This window comes from Panthera onca, chromosome F1 (assembly GCF_046562875.1).
Source record: "Panthera onca isolate mPanOnc1 chromosome F1, mPanOnc1 haplotype 2, whole genome shotgun sequence".
Lineage (NCBI taxonomy): Eukaryota > Metazoa > Chordata > Mammalia > Carnivora > Felidae > Panthera > Panthera onca.
In genome coordinates this window covers 64299696-64314778 of record NC_138355.1, presented here as the reverse complement: position 1 = coordinate 64314778, position 15083 = coordinate 64299696, and positions in this window count along the sequence as shown.

The window sequence follows — 15083 nt, the reverse complement described above, 5'->3', positions numbered from 1 at the left end:
GACAGCCAAGATAAAAATAGATTAAACTAGCGTTTCTGAGTTTTTCTGATAATAAGATTCACCACTTAAAAATCAGTTTTCCACCCCTTTCTCTTGGATGTTCTGATCCCAGGGCTTGGGTTAGGACCTGAGAATTTATACTTTTAAGAAATTGCACCATCGATGTTTCTTATACTTATAAAAGTTTGGAAAGTAAAAGGAACCAACGATATCAGTTTGAATCCAAGCTCTTCTATCTGCTTCGCCATCATTAATGTGTCTATCATCAGTGTAGCCATGACACTCACAGTCATAAAATGGCTGCTGTAGACCTGGGGGTCACATTTAACAGCAGAAGAACATTGTTTTCTGGATGTTAGAAGGAAAGGAGGAAAGAAAGAAGATGATAGGAAGGAAGGAAGGATGTTGCTTCAGTTAGAAGGAAGGAAGGAAGGAAGGAAGGAAGGAAGGAAGGAGGTAGGAAGAAGGAGGGGAGGAAGGAAGGAAGGAAGGAAGGAAGGAAGGGAGGGAGGGAGGAAGGAAGGAAGGAAGGAAGGAAGAGAGGGAGGGAGAGAGGAAGGGAGGAAAGAAGAAAGAAAACTAATTGAGAAGTTTCTCAGAGTGTCTCTCCTGCTGTCTCATTGCAGGCCCACTTTTAAATTATGGAGAAGGGAATTACCACGTTTAGGTTAGATTATTCAGGATTTACCCCTGAACTGATGAGTTCACTTTGTCTGAGCATGTGTGTTCATAGAGGTGGATGGACATCCCAATAACAGGAAAGAATGAGAGGGGACTAAGTAGGCAAACAATGCTGTCTGCTACAAGTATCTACAGGTCAATACAATAATTTTACCAACAAGGTAAAATTGGAATTAGATAATTAGGCTTACAAAGAAATAACTGGTATTTACCACGTGTTTATGTGACAGACACTGCATTCTAAGGCTTTATGTAGCTTAAGATTTTAAGCCTGGCAATATAGTGACAGAAGTGTTATTTTTCCCTCTTTACAGATGAAGAAACTGAAGCATAGAGATGTTAATTAGCTTATCTAAGATTACACAGCTACTGATGATTTGAACACTAGCATTCTGGGCTCCGGGACTACACTCTAAGTAATAGTTGATTCCACATGAACAGATAGTAAAGCTGCACCCCACAAATACTTCTAGTACTTATGTGGAGATTGGTGAAGGGAGCTTGGTGTCGGGTTGCAGGGTTGGCTATTCTCTATTCAACAAGCACCAACTGAGCACCTTTTGTCTGCAAAGAACTATACCAGGAACCATGAAATTACAAAAGTGAATGGGTGATACAGCTCTGCTCAAGGACTTAACAATCTAATGGAGGAAACAGGTGTGCAATTTATCAATTTTAGTGCGATATAAAGCATCGTTTAATATGATATATCATTTAAATCGTGATTTAGTATGACCATTTAGTATGATATAAAATAAAGTAGGACATAGGAAATACTAAACAAAGCACAAGGAACATGTGGTTGCATTGAAGATAAAAGGCAGCTAATTCCTACTGATGGATCAGAGAGGATTCATGGAGAAGAAAGGTTTTGCTAGATCTGTATTTGGAAGAAGAGGAGGACAGTCCAGGCTGAAAAAAAGGTAAAGAATCAAGGAACCGAGTGCATGTAATGTTGACGGCCTGCTCTGTGAGTGGCCTGATGTGGCAAAAATATAGGGGACATAGAGGTATCCTGGAAAATGAAAATGTGAAGAGACTAAAACTACAGGAGATTCCATGTCACGTGTGAAATTCTCCTCTCTACCTGGAGAACCATAAGATTAACAGGCCAGGTAGCTATTAGGTTGAAGGATGACTTATTTTGACTCTCCGTTCCTATCTTTTGGTAGAAAGTGTTCTCTTCCCTCATCTTAAGTAATCAATCCCCCCACCCAACACAGTCCCTTTTAATCTTTCCTTGCTCATTTGGCCTTTGTCAAAAGCTTCCACTCTTCTTATACTATTGAGGAGCTGTTCTATCTTTTCAGCTAGATTGGAATCTCACAGAAGACATATTTTCAAATATTTTGGGAATCACCTACGATGCCTGATGGAGTTTTGTTTTCATGTCCAACCAATCCCTGTGAATAACGACTCTCGATAGAGCAACCCCTATAGGAGCTCTCCCATGTTTAGTCATCTTTTTCACAGGTAGTTTGAGAGTGTTTCTTAGCTTTCACCTGGAAAGCTACTGATAGGGGAGTCTCGCTTCCTATAAAATGATGCATGTGCTGACTTTCTCATTTCCCTCTAAGGTCAGGTGCAAAGAGGGCTGGGAAGACTTTCCAACCCCTTGCTGACAATCTATAAGAAGACAAGCTTCTGCTGATCCCACAGAAAATTTCTATATTTTATAGTAAACATTCTTGCTCATTTCTTTCATACCTGAAAACTTTTTCTCTCTCAAATATCACTAACAGTAAACTTAGTGGAAAGGGATTAGGATAGAACTTTTTCTTTTTTTTCTTTTAATATATGAAATTTATTGTCAAATTGGTTTCCATACAACACCCAGTGCTCATCCCAAAAGGTGCCCTCCTCAATACCCGTCACCCACCCTCCGCTCCCTCCCACCCCCCATCAACCCTCAGTTTGTTCTCAGTTTTTAAGAGTCTCTTATGCTTTGGCTCTCTCCCACTCTAACCTCTTTTTTTTTTTCCTTCCCCTTCCCCATGGGTTCTTGTTAAGTTTCTCAGGATCCACATAAGAGTGAAAACATATGGTATCTGTCTTTCTCTGTATGGCTTATTTCACTTAGCATAACACTCTCCAGTTCCATCCACGTTGCTACAAAGGGCCATATTTCATTCTTTCTCATTGTCACGTAGTACTCCATTGTGTATATAAACCACAATTTCTTTATCCATTCATCCCTTGATGGACATTTAGGCTCTTTCCATAATTTGGCTATTGTTGAGAGTGCTGCTATAAACATTGGGGTACAATTGCCCCTATGCCTCAGTACTCCTGTATCCCTTGGGACTTTTTCAATATTATCTTAGAAACCCAAATGGTAGAAATTCATAGAAGTCTGTCTATTTTCTTACGCATCGTGAAAGCAGGGACTACCCTTCTGCTGTTTACTATTGTATTCTCAGTGTCTAACAGGGTTTGCAAACAGATAGGTCAGGAATAGAACAACCTGGAATGTGATGTATTTATTCTCACTCCTACTTCTGTGATAGACATGACCAATCTATTTTAGCGGTCTTTGCTGTAGAGTTGGTGCCTCTCAACATTGTCCCAGGAAGCTTCTTGCAAATTGATTGGAGCTGGCATGCAGCCAGAAGCCTATTTACCGATTCTCATAGTTAGCACTCAATAAATATTTCTGAATGATTGAAAGAATATTCTCCCCTCTGCATGACCCATTCAGCATCATCTCTGATAAATTACCATCCTGCTTCTACTTAAACACCTCCACATGATGGAGAATATGTTATGTCTTAAGACAGGTTTTCCCACTGTGATATAAATTAAACAGAAAGTTCTTCATGTTTCAAAAAATCCTGTCTTTGCTAATTTATTAACCCCTTTTTACTAATATAAAGAACAATTGTTTTCATTGCTTAATGCTTTTGTAAAGACTGGTCCCAATTCAGATGCCATTTTATAAGGGGCAGTCTCCTCTGGTCTTCTCGATTGGTCCTTCAACAGTGATCATGGTCAGCTCCAATCAATTTGAGTTCTTCTCTTTAATAATGTCTAAATTAAGGCTTTTTAGTGATAGCCCACCCACACCCTACAAAAAGTGAAAAAAAACGATATGAAGTAAAATATATAGCCATTCAAAAATAATTTACATAGGGGCACCTGGGTGGCTCAGTCGGTTGAGCGGCCGACTTCGGCTCAGGTCATGATCTCACAGTCTGTGAGTTCGAGCCCCACATGGGGCTCTGTGCTGACAGCTCAGAGCCTGGAGCCTGTTTTGGATTCTGTGTCTCCCTCTCTCTCTGACCCTCCCCCGTTCATGCTCTGTCTCTGTCTCAAAAATAAATAAACGTTAATAAAAAAAAATTGTTTTTCAAAAATAATTTACATATACAAATGTCACGAGGACCTAGTGATAGATACCCAAGATCTTTGCACTAGGTTTTGGTGACGCACTCAGCCACAGAGTATGGTGTATGGTGCCATACCTCTGCACAGTTCTAGTCTTGATTGTCTTCTCTTGTCACCCTCGTCGTTAGTGTCACCGATAGTCATCATTATTAGACACTCCACTTCCTGCTTCAGAGATGCTACGTGTGATAAATATTTAGCCTGTGTCAGCGTTGCTGCAAGTTCTGTCCTTATAGACCTTCTGTCCTGCTACAAGGAAGGTATCAAGGGCGTTTCCATAGATCATGCATTCTCCATTTGTGTTTCCAATTGCTGTTGCACAGCTCTCTTTGGGCCACGAGAACATTGTTACAATGGCAAGGACTTTTTGGAATGCCCTGTCTTCATGTGGAGAAAAGAAATAGTTCTGTGCCAAAAGAAAGAAAAAAAATGCCTGGAAGACTCCTTTGTTAACCAAAAGGGCTTTCTTCTTTGTTTTGTCTCTCTCAGTAAAAATGACCATAGTGAAGGCTCTGTGCTGACAGCTCAGGGCCCGGAGCCTGCTTCAGATTCTGTGTCTCCCTCTCCCTGCCCCTCCCCTGCTCATGCTCTGTCTCTCTCTGTCTCAAAAATAAATAAAAACATTATAAAAAAAATGACCGTAGTGAAAATAGCCATCTGTTTTGGGGAATGGGGGTGGGGATCAGCAGAATGGAAGCTCTAATTTTTGAAACTGTTTGATGCCTATGTGCGGTGAGTATGCATTCTTCCTTTATTCAAAGTGGTTTTATTGACCTTATTCTTCTTTACCTATGTGGCATAGCTGATGGAAAAGGGCATTTAGCTATCCATTCACTGTTAGAGAATGGACACAAAATTAGATTTCTGTGCATCGATCTTGTATCTTGAAACCATGCTAACTCATTTTTTATGTCTACAAATTTTAACACATTCCTTAGAACTTTCTGTACACCAAGTTGTGTTGTATGAAAGCAGAGATAGTTTTAAGTTTTACTTTTCAACCTGGATGTTTTTTATTTCTTTTTCTTGCCTAATTGCCCTGGTTAGAACCTAGAACCTAGGACAGTGTTGAATAGGTGACAAGAGTGCACATCTTTGTCATGTTCCTGTTCTTGGGGGAAAGCATTCAGTCTTTTACAGTGTAGTAAGATGCTAGCTGTGGGTTTTGTCAATGTTCTTTATCTGGTTCAGGAAGTTATCTTCTACTAGGAGTTTGTTAAGGGTTTTTTTGTTTGTTTGCTTTGTTTTTTAATCATGAAAGGGTGATACATTTTGTCAAATGCTCTTTGTCTGCATCTTTTGAGGTGATCATGTGGTTTTTGTTTTTTATCCTATTGATAAGGTGCATTAAGTTAGTTGATTTTCAGATATTAAACCAATCTTATATCCCTGGGATAGATCCTGTTTGGTCATTTTATATAATCTTTTTTTTTTTTTAATGGGTTGCTAGATTGAGTTTGGCCCTAAGATTTTCTTCATGAGGCTTTTTAAAAATTACTTCTTGAAACTCTATTTGTTATAGATACATTCAGACTTTCCATTCTTGAGTCAGCTTTGGTTGTTTGTGTCTTTCTAAGAATTTGTCCATTTCATGTAAAGTTAACTTATTTGTTGACAGATTGTTAATTGTGGTAGTAATGTCCCTTCTCTCATTACTGATTTTAGTAATTTGAATATATTCTTTTTCTTGGGAAGGGTAACTAAAGGCTTTTTAATATTTTAGTCTTTTCAAAGACCGACTATTGCTATAAGTGATTTTATCTAGTTTTTATGTTTTCTGCTTCATTTATTTCTACTCTGTCCTTTATTTCCTTCCTTATGAAAGTGTTGGGTTTGGTTTCTTTTTTCTGCTTTCTTAAGATAGAAAGCTAGGTTATTAATTAGAAATATTTATTATTGCTTATTAGATATTATAGCTATAAATTTCCCTCCAAGCACTGCTTTAGCTGCCACTCATAAATTTCAATATGCTGTATTTTCATGTTCATTTATCTCAAGGTATTTTCTAATTTCCTTTGTGATTTCATTTTTGATCCTTTGGTTATTTAGGACTATGCTGTTTATTTTCCACATATTTTTGAATTTCTCAAATGTCCATCTGCATTGTTTTCTAATATTTTTATATTGTGATCAGAGAACTTTGTATGGTTTAAATCGTTTTAAATTCATGGAGGTTGTTTTATGGCAGAAGCTGTGGTATGGAGAATCCTCAAGGTGTACTTCAGAAAAATATATATTCTACAGTTATTGGTCGGAATGATCTATAGATGTCTGTTAAGTCTAGTTGGTTTATAGCGTTGTTCAAGTCTTCCATTTCCTTATTTATCTTCTGCTTACTATTCTTTCCACTACTGAGAGTAAGTATTGATGTCCCCACTTTACTGTTGAGTTGTCTTTTTCTCCTTTCAATTCTGTCAGTATTTGCTTCCTGTATTTTGGATTTCTATTGTCAGGTGCACATATGTTTATAATTTTTATAACTTCCTGGTAGATTAAGTCTTTTCTCATCATAAAATGTTTATAATTGATATCTCTAGTAGTATCTTGTTTAAAATTCTACTTTGCAAAAAACATAAAGCCTATTTTGTGAAATATTAGTCCTGCCACCTCAGGTCTCTTAAGGGTGCTGTATATGCATCCTATCTTTTCCTATGCTTTTGCTTTCAAACAATTTGTATCTTCAAGTCTGGAGTGTATCTCCTGTAATAGCCTAATGTTCAGTCTTGTTTTCTACATCAAATATGATAATCTGCCTATTGATTGGATTGTTCAAATTTTAATATTGGCATAGTTAGACTTATATCTACCACTTTGGTTTATGTCTCATGTATTTCTCTCTCTCTCTCTCTCTCTTCAGTTAGTGAAACTTTGGACATTAATCAAGTAATATATTCTTAGGTGAACATTTGAATCCTTTTAATAATGTAAAAAATTTTAAATATTTTAAATGGTTGCTCCACAGCTTATAACATACATCTTAAGTTAACAATATCTACTTCACATTTAACTAAATTCTTGTGTGATATAGAAACTTTACTCTTATATAGCTCCATTCTCTCCTTTTTTATGCTCTTATTGTTACATATGTTTTGTCTACATATGTTACAAACCCAATTATACAGTGTTGTGACTATCACTGTATGTATTTTATTTTCATTTGAAGAAGCTGAGAGTAGAAATGCAAGAAAGCATATATTTATAGGGTGTTGTATTAACCTTCATATTTACCATTTCTTCTTACCCCTTCATTTCTTACTTCATTTTTTACTTACTTCCTAACGAATTTGAGTGACAACTACTGTCATTTTCTTACTTCAGCACAATTTTTTCCCCACCTATCTCCTTTGTGCTGTTTTTGCTAAATAGATTACGTTTCTATATGTTATAAGCCCAACAATACAAGTAGAGGCGTTGTTGTTGTTTTGTGCTTGTTTGCTTATTTTTCTTTTTTTAGTGACTCTGCTAGACTATTTAGTGCCTTCTATTTCCCCTGCAATTTGCAGCCTCTGATGCTTGCCCTTAGAATTTGCAGCCTCGGTTATCCACAAAATGCTCCTGACCACCAGCAATGACTGTGGTTTTAGCTGTGCTATCTTTGACCGTCTCTTTCTCCTATATCCCTGTGAAAATGTGGTTATTCTCCTAACTCATTCGCTCTCAGTTGTTAGTCTCCATTAATTGCTAATTGATAGTTCTGTTGTTTTCAACAAGGCCCTAGAGGATAATTTTTTTGTTGTTGTTTAGCCAGATCCAACTGAAGCCTGGTCCAAAGGCAAAGGCAGACTTTGGGGCTTGTTCTGACATTCCCAGGAGTACCACCTCTGCGTCAAGGAGAAGGATCTGGGCAGAGTTGGGGAACCCTACTGACTGCCCCACTTGGACCCTCCATGTACTAGGAGGTGTGTGTGTATATGTGTGTGTATTTGGGGTTATTAGTGCAGCCACCATACTGCAGACACTTCCTAGTAAGAGTTTTCCACAGCCTAGAGCCATAAGATAGAATTTGCTGATGTTCATGAGCTGCCAGATCTAACCAATAGGTTTTCCACCCCAGGACAATCAGGGAAATGGGAGCCGCTAGAACAGCTCTTTGACAACACAGAGATGTGCGGTCAAGGGGGACAACTCTCTTTAGAGCTAGCCATGCTGGGTTCCTGCACATACAGTAATATGAGTTTGGGGTGGGGAAATGACTGCAACTCGTTTGTTCTTTGGCTTCTTGATATAGACCGTCTACAGCACAGAACTATAGAAAATGGGATCTACTGATCACTGGCTGCCAAAGGCATCCAGATTAACTTTTCTAACCCAGAGAGCCGAGGGAGATGGGAAATGCCACTCAGCTGCTAAACGTCCTCAATCAGTTCTTCAGCAAGGCCTGGCTGAAATGATATCAGCTTCCACTGTTCTTACCATGTTCCCATAGATTGTTTTTTAAGTGCTTCTCAATTTGTGGTAAACCCTTTGTTCAATCCTCAGAGATCATTCTGTTTTGATTGATTGTCTTTGCTAATTTTGACCAGTTTAGTAGATTCTTCTTTAGGGAGAGGTTTTCTTAAATAACACCACTGTTCTGGAAATCTTGTTTCCCATTTCTTTTCTCTTTAGTGGCTTTCCTGAATCCTTTCTCATTCCGTGTCTTCTGAAAATCAATCAAATTTCTTTTAAATTGTTACCATTTCCATGAAATTCTACCTAATTAGATCACATATTACTCAGTATTCATCCATAATAAATATTGAGCACTTACCATTGGTAAGAGACTCCTAAGTGCTATAGACGATTTAAAATAATTAGATATAATTTTTATATTTAAGGCATTTATAGACTAGTAGGATAAAGCAGAATACTATAGCATAGTTATTAAGACTTAAAACCTCTGGGAGCAGACAGATTGGGGTTTATACCTTTATTCCACCATTTATAGCTGTGTGATCTTTAGCAATTTGCTTAACTTTAAAAAACCTCTTTCTTCCTGATATTTTATAAATTGTAAAACAGAAAAAAAAAGAAATCTAAAAATCTCCTTCCTCATTTACAACATGGGCACAATAATAATAGTGCTTCATAGGGCTGTGGTAACGATCAGCAAAATAGTTCCCGTAAAATAGTTAACATATTCCAATAACATAGTAAGGGTTTGCTCTTATTAGGATTTTATAAATGTTAACTACTACTACTACTATTAATAATAAAGGAGTGAGTTAAAAAGAGAGAAAAGATTAAATTCTGCATGTATTCAAAGGTAAAAACAAAAGGTTCCACCAGCTAAGAAATGGTCATGCATCACACCTCCATTCTTCAAAGACAAGGTCTATGTTCAGTTGCATCACAGCAAGTACTCAATGTGTGGTTGTTGAATTGAATTGAAGTCAGTTGGCATTATATGGCAAATTATATGGTTTTGCTTGCCCCAATCTGTCTTGTGAGCACTGGGTGAGATTCATGGAGAAGAGCCTGGTGTTGTAGTAGCCAGGAATTTTACACCCTTACTTCAGCCTATATCTGACTGTTAGCAGATGGTTAAATTTTAAGTTGATTTCTTCAGAGCAACTCGTGTAGTGTCTAAGGTCTCTTTTGCCTGTGCTCTGCTAGTGAGAAGCAAGAACTGAGGTCCTGATTTTCCTTGGAGGTATCTACCTTTCCTTCAATGTCAAGCAAGTTCATTGTCCTGTGATCTCAGCTTTCCGATGGATTCATGGGAAGCTGGGATTTTGTACATCATCTTGTGTTTCTTGTTGTTGAGATGGAAGCAACGTTCATGACCTTTTTCCACATTCCAAGTAGAAGCTGGAAGTTCCTCGTGTGGCTTTATTTCAAGTCTGGAATAAATAATTGAGACTCAGTGTCAGGGAGCTTTAAAGTAACAATGAGTAGATGAAAGGCTCATTAATCAAGGAAAATCAGAGGATTTCTGGGCATTTTGTTCTTGTATATATAATTTTCCAAGTTGCAGTAATATAACTATGTAGATTTCCTACATGTACTCTATGACCCTTAGTCTTCCTAACAACTTAGATGAAAAACATTATAATGCTCAAATTACAGATGTGAAGATTCTGATTGCCTTTAAATGACGTTTCCAATATCAAATGTAAAACAATCAAGAGGCCTAGTCCAGTGCCTGACACATAATAGATGTTAAATAATAAACAACAGAAAAGATGAATGACAAGAATTAAATGAGAACCCACTTCCTTTGTTTTATTATCTGAAGGAAATTTCTCTTTCTTTCTTTCTTTCTTTCTTTCTTTCCTTCTTTCTTTCTTTCTTTCTTTCTTTCTTTCTTTCTTTCCTTCTTTCTTTCTTTCCTTCTTTCTAATATTTTCAAGTTTATGTATTTATTTTGAGAGAGAGAGAGAGCATGTGAGCAGGGGAGGGGCATAGAGAGAGGGAGACAGAGAATACCAAGCAGGCTCTGCACTGTCAGTGCAGAGCTTGACATGGGGCTCGATCTCAAGAACTGTGGGATCATGACCTGAGCTGAAACCAAAAATCCTACCCTTAACTGACTGAGCCACCCAGACGCCCCTGAAAGAAATTTTTTCTCAGTAAGTTTAACACACCTGTAAGGTTTGTAATATTAAATTAGTACTATGTAGTAAGTAATTGTTGGGAAGTATCTTTTTATTTTGGAAAAAAAGGTACTATTTACATGTAAAAAGGTATTTATATATATGCTCTTTAAAATTAGATTTTTCTTTATTTTTTCTTTCAATTGACACTCAATTTTCCATTCAGTGGCAATGTAGGTAACTCTGTTACTGCCTTTACTCAATTATAGGAGAATATCTGCTTACACGACTGTCTCACTAAGCTACATGCAACCTAAGGATAGAAGCCATATTTGATTTATCTTTGTAGCATCAGCTTCTAGAATGTGCCTGACACAAAGTAGATGCTTCATAAATATTGCTGAAATAAACTATGGTTCTCATGTATTAAGTACACCGTAGGAATGATAAATAAAAATGTTTCCTGTATGGGTGGGATCTAGTGTCCTATCCAGAAGAATCTTCCTTGCTGGCCTTCACACTGGAAGATCACACTGATGGTAGCTTTCAACTAGAGGACAGCATGAGTGAACCAGGGGTGATACTGAGAAATCTTAGGAGAGGTATTGGCTTCCCATAATCTTCCTCAGTCTTATAAGACATGTTGCAAATGTCTTTCTCTTATCCACTTCCCACTCATAAGTCTCTCGTATATAAAAATTTCAAAGCCAATACTGATTGAAGCAGCTAATAAATTCCTCCAATGAATAAATTACTCCAATGACTGTGATGTTACTGATACCAATTGGAAGTGATCATATCTTATCCCACAGCCTTTTGTTTCTTGGTTTATAGGGATAAGTTTTGTGTTTTTAGGTGGGGAATAGACTTAGTACTTTCCCATTTGAGAGTTTTCACTTGACCTCCAACATCGGACACTGGAACTTGACCTTTTTCAGTTTAGTTAATAATTGAAGCATGCATTTTCATTTTCTTTATATTTTCATCAGGGTCCTGGATCTCACCTATTCCCACCTCATCATAATTTGGGTATTTTTAGTTATCAAACAACTGGCCTGGAAATTTCATTTTTATGTGTTAGAATTCACCAGTGACATTTCTACAGTAATCTCTATGTTTAGTTGGCAGGTGAGAGGGAACCAGATTACTGGAGCAATTGATTAAGTCAAATCTTAACTACATCTCTTAACAAAATGTGGTATGCAGAGGCCCCTGGAGAATTCATAAAGTGCTTAGCTAGCAACTTGAGATGTTGAGTAAGAATTTTGCATGTATCCTAATAGTTTGGATACTGGGAAGTTGTAGACACAGAACTTTGAAATAACCCTGACGTCTCTCTCCATAAAAATACATATTAAATATATTATATGTAATTATATATTGTTATATTATCTTATTTATATATTAATATATATGATATATATTAAATATATATTTAACAACAGTTATGTCAACCTAAAGCATTCTTTTTGCGTGTGTCCACAAATCAGTGGGTCAAGATTTTGTTATCATGAAACAACCCATCCTGAAATATCCACACAATGACCCAATGGCACAATGACCTATGACATTACTGACCTCACGCTATATATGAGGAAACTGAGTCTCTGAGAGTTTCAGCATCTTGCAGAGGGCTACAAAGAGCTGAATCTAGGACTCGAATACAGGTGTGATTGACTTTAAAGTTTCCAATTTTTGAGCCCATGCTTTTAATCACTGTGCAATACTGAGTCTCAAAGATATGAATGTTTAGAGAACTCGCCCAAAGTGATATAGCTAGTGAGTGGCAGAGTCAGGATTTGAACACAGATCCGGGTCCTAATGCATACTCATTCACTCATGTTAGAAGGCGGTGCTAAAAGTTAAAATCAAGTTGTATTCTATCTTCAGTAAAATTATCACCCCAGAACTGATTGGAACAAGAATATAGCTCTACTTTGGGGAATTTTAAAGAAAAAAAAATTATGTAAGCAGCTTTTTAATGTAGGAACGTCACAGAAATATTTTCTCTAGACCTCCTCTCACTCCTAAAGAAACAAACAAACCAAAAAGAGAAATAAAACTTTTCATAATGGTTGAATTTCCCCACTGAGAGACTTCTTTTGGGAGTCTGAAAGCTTGTCAGCCTTTGGAATATGCTATTAGACGAGCAGCATCCCTTGGAGACCAGATTGTGACGGCTGGCTGGGGGAAGACCTGTTAGGAATGGGAAGATGTATATATACAGCCTGTGGAGCCCCTCTGAGATGGTGAGGGGCTGCCAGACAAACTTCTTTACTTCTGTCTAGTGCTGCCTAGGACCAGTGCCATCTCAAGTGGAGCCTCGATAGAGCAAAGATGTACAATCTTCAGTCTCCAAACAGCTTTAAGGGGGTCAAGATTTCTCGTTGATTAGGGACAGATCAGGTCTTCAGGTAGGGCCAACACTAGCCTGTCTGGCACCTTTGTGCAGTACGGGGATGGAAAGACACATACATGGTGGTGCTGCCCGCAGGTGGCATACGAATAATTTGGTTAGGATAGAGCTAGCTCCCCTAAATTAATTGTCAATAGATGTGAAGGCACAACAAGTTCACAGAACGACAGTCTCACAAAGATACTTCACGCGATTATGAGATTTACCTTGTTTTTTTTCCTGATCTTGTCCTTTTCACTTTGCCAAAGTTCAGCAAACCAAGTAAGTGCCACCATGAGCTCAGACTATGTGGACTCGGAAGCGATGACATATAGTTCTAGCTCTTGTCTCGGTCCGTCGTGAAAAGATACTTTTGTTTCTCCAGCTCTCAGGATCCTCGTTGAGGAAGGGCCCCTGGAGAAGAGGATTATTAAAATAAAAAGGCATTTGGACATGACTCTAAGTTAGTTTCAAGTCTAAATTTTGGGTAGGTGAAGGACTTTTAAAAAATTCTTCTTAGTGATCCTCAGAAAAATTTTGAAATGTGAGATTATATCATGTCATTTTACTGTTAAGAAAACCGAAATTCAGGGAAGCGAAATTGCTCACCCAAGTTAACAAGGATCTTTGAACTCCTACTCATTGAGCCTACACTGCATCATGCTGACTCTTGTTAAAAGATGGGCTCATAATAATCATCCGTGTGATTCCTGAACCACCTGCAACTCTCACTTTTCCCTCTCTTCCTCCTTTCTTTCTCTTTCCTTATTCTTTCTCCTGCCTTTCTTCTTCATTCCTTCCCTCTGACCCTATCATTACTGCTGTACATCAACTCAAAAGTCAGATGAAAAAACTGTATACTAGGCAGAAGCCCAGAGGACCCATTGTTTTTTTACTTTGGAATGCTTTCTTAATGTTCAACAATAATCTTAATACTAAATGATACGTTCTGTAGGATCTTTGTGTGCAACAGCCTGGCAAAAGTTCCCTTCAGTAAATTTCACAGAATTAAACTGAATTGAATTAAACTGAGTAAAGGTCAGACTTGACACTTAAATAGGAATTCAGAGTCAGAAGTGCCAGCCAGCCTGAACATTCTAGCAGAGACAAGCTGGCCCCAGCGTTTGCTAGTTTGAAGAGTATTTTAATCTAAGCTTGCATATGTTTTCAAAATTCAGCAAAACTGCCAAAATTCTGTTGGCATTGTCCTTACCCAATTCACCAATGCCAGTCCCTCCCCCTCAACATTCCCAAGCCTCTCCATTCTATCAGTTTCTTAGCCTAAATGGACCAACACTTCCCTGCATGAAAAACCAATGCAGATCTGTCTAGACCAAATCCTGTAAAATTCAACAGAAAAAGTAGAGAAAACATAGGCTGAGAGCACTTACTTTGGTTTATGTCTGTGGCTCTAGTGGGCTCACACTAAGTAACCTGACTGCTTTGTGCACATGGCATATGAGAAGGAAGGATAGGTGAAGAGAGGAAGGGGAGGTTGGCAAGAATCATACAGAGACTGGAAGGGAAAAAAGTCTTTTCAGGTGAGAGATCCTTAAAATATCCCCAACCCCCCAAACAAATGAAATATTAGGATGCATTTTAGATCTTTGAAATAAGTTTCATAGGCTGTTTTTTTTTTTTTTAAACTCATTGAGCCAGTTTTCTATTTTGCATGTTGACTCTGTTACCTGTTTTTTGGCCTCACTTAGACTAAGGTGCTGGGCTGAGCTGAGCTAAATCTTGATGGATGGTTTTACTGTGCTGTGGGGTTAAGCTCTCTGTGACTTATACATTCTACTATTGGAGAGACGGAGAATGAATTGGAACCATAAGCAGCTTATGTACACTCTATCATGATGTGTAGATGCTACAGAAAGCAGCCATGATCTCATTGAGCTAATAGATACCTAAGATCTTTCATGGCCATCACAGAAAGATATGAGTTTTGGATGTAGGACTTAAGGTTGGGTAGAATATCCTGGATATCTGGGCTAAATACAAGGAAGACACGACTAGCCCCAGATCTACAGAGTATAATGTTGAGGGTGATGTGTGGATCACTGTCTGGGACCAACGCCAGGTGGAAAAAGCAATAGAGTCAATGGTCC